This window comes from Triticum aestivum, chromosome 5B, assembly GCF_018294505.1.
Source record: "Triticum aestivum cultivar Chinese Spring chromosome 5B, IWGSC CS RefSeq v2.1, whole genome shotgun sequence".
Lineage (NCBI taxonomy): Eukaryota > Viridiplantae > Streptophyta > Magnoliopsida > Poales > Poaceae > Triticum > Triticum aestivum.
In genome coordinates this window covers 614,168,304-614,176,067 of record NC_057807.1, presented here as the reverse complement: position 1 = coordinate 614,176,067, position 7,764 = coordinate 614,168,304, and the positions used below count along the sequence as shown (strand labels likewise).

At 44.9% G+C, this 7,764-nt stretch overlaps 1 pseudogene; it reads left to right on the top strand.

Annotated features, from left to right (window-relative positions):
* Positions 1–382: 382 nt before the first annotated feature.
* Positions 383–5,987, top strand: LOC123115107 (putative receptor-like protein kinase At4g00960; annotated as a pseudogene).
* The last annotated feature ends 1,777 nt before the right edge of the window (positions 5,988–7,764 follow it).

Below are 7,764 nucleotides of genomic sequence, written 5' to 3'. Positions count from 1 at the left end.
TTTAGCTCCGACAGTAGGTCTGATGGTTCTTCTAAATAGTTATTCACCCTGTGTGGTGCATGCTATAACGAATGATTGTGATAACATTTTAATTACTTAATATATGGGGTATTTTTTTCATAAAAAAGGTATGAAGATGTTGCCTTCATTTTTATGAAGATGATTAGAAACATGTGGTGAATATGAAGCTCATATTGTGTATTTTTTAGTAGCTCTCGTCTAATGTGGCCTTCATTGAACCCAAATGGCGGTGGCCTCCCGTGTTCTATTTCTCCCCGATGATGGCGGCGGGCGCAGCACGCTGGCCTCCAACTCGTTGATCTCCACGCAACCGGCTTCTTTCTCTACTGGCAAGGCGCGACTACGTGCATGTTGACGGCAGATGGCGCGGTCGCAGGCACGGGAGGCGTGGTACGACATGATGTCGTCCACGGCAGCGACAATGCTCGTGCCGGCCTGGAGAAACTTGCCACTCTTCCACGAGCTGGCTTGGAGTGGTGAGTTGCTGAACCACACGCCAGCTTGGAGCGGCAACTTGCTCCGTCTGGCTTGGAGGCGGAGTAGTGAGTTGTCTCGCTCGTATCTGGCGGGCTCGGCGGGCTACCAAGCCGGCTTTTATGCCGGAGAACTACTCTTCCTGCTCGTCGGATGCCACCGAAAGGGTGGAGAAAATGGTGGAAGGAGGAGATGGGGAGCGGTGGAGTGGTGCGATTCTTCCCCGGCTTCTGACCTCCTTTAAATAGCGGGCGGATGGGAGGAGCTTGCCCGACATTGTGTTTAATGCCGGAACGCTTGTGAACGGACGTGTGGCCGGAGTAGATTTCTCCACTTCCACGCGAGTTTAATGAAGGCGTTTTCAGCCGGGCATGCAGTGGGCGGCGCCCTCTGCCGGCGCGCCGCTTCTATGGAGTAGGCATTGAGAGGTCGCGTCCGCCCTGAGCCATCTTCAATGTGAAGCATCATGCTCTACAGCGACATGAATGTGGGCATATGGCACTGGGCGGGAACGTGCGCGGACGAGGGAGCAGGAGGTTTGGGTGGGTCAAGGCGGTCAGAAGCGGGAGTGGGTGGTGTCCGGACGCCCACAAAGTCCTGTTTGTCTCTGGTTTGCGGGAGACAGCGCGGTCCGGACGTATGCGGGTGGTTTGAGGGTCGGCGTTGTAGATGCCCTTAGCACAAATGTCTCATGGCATTTTAGGAATAACTAATATTTAAGATAAGGCTATGAGACAACCCATTATAGACGTATTTTTATTGTCATCTTTAAATTACATGGAAGACTTAAGACAAGACTGAATCGATGGATTAGTTAAACAAATGCAAAAAAATTGAACATGTTATAGACGCAAGTGCTCATATACACGCGCATACACTCACCCAGGGGGATCCACACACACATCCTACCTCTATGAGCACCTCCGAAAAACTGAGCCGACATATCATCTTGAAATTTACGAAGTCGCAATAAGCAACTCGTTGTCGACAGAAAAGTCTCCTCCCACTGAATGCGCATCACCGAAAATCTAGAAATAAATGCGAGCATCAAGACTTGAACCCTAGTGGGCTGGGAATACCACAGTCCTTTTAACCATTCGACCATAGGTTGGTCCGCAAACAAACAAATGCAATTTGACGTGGGCAAATACACCATGTAGATGTAGGTGTATTTGTTTTCGTTTGTTCAAGAGTCGTTGGGCTTGTGCACGTAGCGCGCGGCAGCGAAACCGTAGGCGCGCAGGCTGTTTTGGCAGGAGTCGGTGGCGGATGCGTGTATGTGGATTGTGGCCGGAAAATGCCAACGAAGGCCGAGCTTTAGTGAGCTCGTTTTCAAATTTTATTTTTTTTGAGCCTGAAAAATTCCAAATTTATTTTTTGAACACGAATGCACATGTATACTACATATATGCAAAATTTCACAGTATTATATGTTTACATGTCGCATACAGAAAAAAGACAAATACACATTTTTTAATGGGCCTTTTATTTTTGTTATTGGGCGAGAAATTTTTTATTTTTGTACAGCCTACAAATCACAACATTTTTTGACGAAATTTAACACGTTCTTGCGGAATACATATATGTTATCATAGATTTTTTTCAGAATTTTTTGGAACTTTTAAATATGCTTTTAAATTTGTTTCAAAATACCGAGCTCACTGGAGCTCGGCCTCCAAAAATCCGCACCCGACTGGGGCGCGCTATATGCTGGTATTATCAATGCGCTGTAACGCTGTGCAGTGCGCACGGAAATGAGGAACAATGTTCATGTTGCTTGCACTCGATCTCCTTTTATGCAACTTGTACTCGGTATCGTGGACCAGAGAGGGTAGCTAGGTCACGGTGATCGCCAAGGGGCTTTAAGTAAGGACAGTAGGTTAATTTTGGTTAGTTGCAAGGCTGATGCGGCCCAAATCCTTTCCAAAAGTATAGACCCCCAACAGTTGACCGCATACTTTTTTATATAAAGTCAATAGCTGCGGCTGCTCGGTTCACGTATATGGAACTTTCGTGCCGGCACGGTTAAGCGAGTTGCTTGCATATCCGATCCTAGTTAATTAAGGCACTAACAATGAATATGCTTCAAAGGGCAACGGAACAACTAAAATGGTATTCCCTCCGTCCCAAAATAAGTGTTTACACGCTAATCAGCAGCTAGCATTTTTTCCGAAATTGAAGGCAAAAACTTTGCCTCATAGCGTTAATTAAGGAAGAGTTTACAAACATAACGTGATCAAGTGATCGGGGTAATAGACAATTATTCTCGCGGCATCAAAGATCCTGGTATAGATGTTTAGCCCCTGCCGTCCTCATAACACGGCCTCCCTCTTTTATCTTCTACTAGTATATGCCTGGCATCGACAAAATATTTCTAAAAATCCGGGCATTTGTAGCATGGCAGTAATAAAGATAAAAAAACGCCTTTCTTTTACACCTTTCTTGTTACTCACGGTCATTCTATCATGCATGCACTTCCACGCATTGCCGGGGAGCGCAGACTTTGCCAGTGTTTCTGCAAATAGAATACTGCGTACGGATGCAAGTAGCTCAAGCTCATGGCCGCTAGAAACAGCCGACCACTGGCTGGGAACCGAACACATTGGGGTCAAGTCAACTGCTCGTTGCGTAGGGGGTATCAATCTCGGTTCGAGATCGAAAAATATTTTTCTGAGCCCACTGGCTCCTACCTAACCTCAACTTGATGCAATCGAGCTGGGTAGACGGTTTCCTGATTAGCGATAATAATTACATGATTACTTGATTAGCCTCTCCTCCTTCCCTCCTTCGTAACGCACAACGCACCCCCTCCGGCCCTCCACGACACCCCCAACCTCTGCAGGCCAGTCCTCTCTCTTTCTCCAGGTTAGTGCGTGATTGCTTCTATGCATGCTCAAGTTTGTGTCCTTCATCTGCTGGTTATTCTTCAGTACATTCGTCTGAATTCCTTGTAGCTTCCGTTTGTTGATCATGTGAAGGGATTTCTGTGTTCTTACAATGTGTAGATAGACAGGACCTCGAAGTTAGCTAGTCCTTGTCCTAGTAGGAGATATAGAACATCATGGCCAGCAAGTCAGAGCAAACAGGTTTCGACGCCCGCGGATATTACATTTCGACGGCTGGAAGAAATCACTGATCACTTCTCCGAGGAGCACAAAGTTGGTCGTGGTGGCTATGGAGAAGTTTACAAGGTATTGCTTCTGAAATCCCCTCACGTTTTTTTTTTCCGTTGAACTCATTCTTTGTAACTCTGTTTGGCTTTCTTTGCCAATAAATTATAGCCCCTAGCGGCTATTTGAATTTTAATGTATGTGTTTAACAGGGATTGTATAATGGGGAAACGATTGCTGTGAAGAAGCTTTACCACATGCCAGGACTTGATGACGAGCAATTTAAGGAGTTCAACAACCTTATGAGAGTAAACCATCAAAATATCGTACGACTAGTAGGCTACTGCTACGAGATCCGATATAAACATTTTGAGCACAATGGAGGATTTAGTTTTGCTGAGATGGCAGAAAGAGCTCTCTGCTTTGAATATTTTGAGGCTGGGAGCCTTGACAAACATCTTTCCGGTATGTCTATATATACACCGGTATGTCTATATATACACCTACACTATACTAATATATATTTTGCATGAAAGAAAATTTATCCACATAAATATTTTCTTCTTAATAATACAATACTTTATGTGTCTTCTACAGATGAATCATGTGGACTTGACTGGAATACACGTTATGAAATTATTAAAGGAATTTGTAAAGGTGTAGATTACCTTCATACTGGATCCAAAGATTCTATTTACCATCTGGATTTGAAACCTGAAAACGTACTGTTGGATAAACATATGACACCAAAAATTGGAGATTTTGGGTTGTCAAGACTCTTCGCTTCGACAGAAACCTTTACAACAAAAAAGTTTATAGGGACACCGTAAGTTGATGTAAATTCTGAGAAAATAGGTTATTCTATCGCCTTTTCATAGTAATAGTGATAATAATCAATTTCATACCATGCAGTGGGTACATGCCACCGGAATACATCGAGAAGTGAAAAATCTCTCCGAAGTTTGATGTGTTCAGCTTAGGTGTTATAATCATTCAGATTATGGCAGGACCTCTAGGCTACTCGAAGTTTGCAGATATGAGTACTGCACAAGAGTTTATTGAGCTCGTAAGAAGAATACCGGTTTTTGTATTCTGGAAATAAATTGATATTTTCAAATCTGAAGTACTTTTGTTGTACCTTATACTAAACGAAATGAAGTTTCATTTCTATAGGTACGTGGAAATTGGGGGAAAAGGCTCCAGCCAATGCCGTGGCATACATCACAGGAAGTGAACAAATGCATCGAAATAGCATTAAGATGTGTGGAGGCAGACCGAGTGTTAAGGCCTACCATAACTGAGATTGTCGATGAGCTCAGAAAGATAGATACCATGAAAAGGTCATCCACAAGCCAGGTATGTAATAATTTGGCTCTTGTTGGGTTTTGTTTCATGCTTCCTTGCCCGCACTTCAAATGAACCTGATCATTCGGATCATATACAATTAAAAAGAGATTTCTGATTTGGATCATACAATTAGTTTCAGAAAGCCGAAATACAGATATCCTGCAAAAGATTGTGAAATGAAGCGCGAACTAATTAATCTCTTTCTTCCATGCACGCAGGACTCCGAGCCTGAGTCCAAAATGCGTGCCATAATCGACCCTCTCGAGCTACGGTTCCCATTGGAGCTGAACAAGGAGGTCCGGTGCGTGCTGCAGCTGACCAACATGACGGGTGACACTATCGTGTTCAACGTGAAGATGAACCAGGACAAGTACTACGCGCAACCAGAAGAAAGAGATTGCGACGATGCGAGCATGGGGGGAAGCCGCGGCGCCACCGGACATGCAGTGCAACGACGTGTTCCTTGTGCAGAGCAGAAGGGTGAGGGAGGACGACCATCTGATTGCACCAGACAGCGATATCGCTGACGCTGAGCACTTCGAGAAACCAAGGATGGCCGGTAAGGTGGTGATGGATGAGCAGGAGCTGCCGATTGTTTATGTTGCCTTGCCTCAACCTCTCACCTCATCACATTAAGCCATAGATCACCCTAGTTTTTTTTTTCAGAGTTCATACATCACCCTACTTGCGTGCGCCGCCAACACAACATGTATCGTCAGTTGTTATAGTACACTAGCTAAGTGCCCATGCGTTGCAACGGGATACAAATTCTAGCGATTCAAACATCAATCATGTCAGGACATACAAATTCTAGTGCTTCAAATCATGTCGGACATACAAATTCTAGTGGTTCAAATATCAATCATGCCGGACATACAAATCTAGTGGTTCAACATCAATTGTGTCAAACATATACTTATGATCCTCATGCATGTTAAATAACCACCGCCCCCCTCCCCCCGTCTCTATTCCTCTCCCCCTATCTAGTTGTTGTACACCTGTTAATACCACATAAATATTGAAAGCAAAAGAATTTGTAACCTAAAATGTTTGCCGGCACCAACTGCAGCTATTCCATGTTGGAAATTTAATTTTCTAAGGGAAGGATGCAGCTTGAGAAACTATAACTTGTCTTATAAAATATATTGCCATTGTAATTCAAAGAGCTGTGCTATTGCATACCTTACCTGTTAATCACGCAAACAATGTATTTCCCAAATACAGAATTACAGGGTTGGTGTCCAAGAGAAGGATCGTCAACTTGTAAGAATGGACCTACACACTTTACTATCTTCAGTCTGGAAAATCGTTCCTATGCGAGATTCAGGATAGATTAGATTCCAAGTGTCAGGTCCTTAATATAATTCTCAAGAATACAAGCAAAGTTTGAAGTACTCCATAAGATAAGATGACTCTTGTTATGCTACAAAGTTACTTGAGCGTGTTAAACAGAAGTATTGAACAGTTCCTAATACCCACAAGGAAAAATGCAACTTGTCGATGATTCTCATTAGTAGCAAACTTGGCCTAGAGTTGAGAAAATATTGTCTTGGACTATAAGGCCTCCTTTTCCTAACCTGGACTGCATCCTATATGATGTACGAGTAAAATGTAGCTAGGTATATATGAACTGAGACAGCTACGTGCAGCAAGAAAGCTGGGATTTAAGAAAACTATGCTCCATACAGGAAGTACCCAGCCACCCAAACTATTAAAGTAACTTCTGAATCTAGGTAACTTAATCCCGGTACTATAGAATATCAAAACAAACAATGTGGTGAAGGGCTGAGGAGTTAACAGATTCAGTATAGCGTCACCATTCAGTCATTCAACATAGATAATAAAGAGCTATATAGTCATTCAGGGACTCCAGCATCGACGCCACCATGTGCAGCATCGTGGTCGCCTACCTCACCTGCGTCCTTGTACTTGAGCAGGCGACCCACAACCTTGTCGAGGTAGGTCTCCTACAGACGGAGGCGAGCTAGGGTACAGATCGAAGGAGCGACGACCTCATCTAGGACACAGCTTGGAGGCGGGGAGGCTCAACTGCAGGAATACGCTTGCTCGTCTCTGCTCGCTCGCCTAGGTGGTTCATGCATGGACAGCCTCGAAGACGACCAACCGGCGTTTGCTGCAGCCATACCCGCGAGCACCTCGAGGCGCGCTGCACCTGCTGGAGCAACATGGGGAGAGAGAGGAGGAATCTGTCCACGTCGCCGCCAGATCCACGGCCACCACTGATGTCTCCCATCATTGCGAAGAGAGGGAGCAGGGCCTCACCCTGATGTGCACCTGGCGGAGGAGGAGGTAGGGACGTCGGCGGCGGCTTCAAGAGAGGAGTATGGGAGGCGTGCTCGGATGGGTATGTGTGGCGGCTGTGCTGAGGCGAGGAGGCAGCGCCCACGGGCGGAGATGGGCGGGAGGGCTTAAAATCAGATTGGATGAGAAATTGCGTCCCCGTAATTTCAGACGCGGTGATTGTGCGTGGGAGAATCGGGGAGAGGACAGAGGAAAGGACAACGTAAGAGGGGAGACGGAACCTTCCGTTTGTTTTAGGTAGTAGAGATAGAGAAGAGATTAGGCTACATTTGTGAATTACTTGTGAGAAACTCCAAATTTACGTTTTTTAAGAAAACTTTATAAGAACGTTGTGTTGTATTCCAAATTCGAGTTTTGTTTAATAATGCCCTCGACCTCGGGTATGTATATATGACTAGGATCCCTTCGGGTTTGTTTTTATTTTGAACAATCACACCGGGGGCGTGGGAGAGCTTTACTTAAAATTCGTGTGTTTGGTTCAACGGACAAC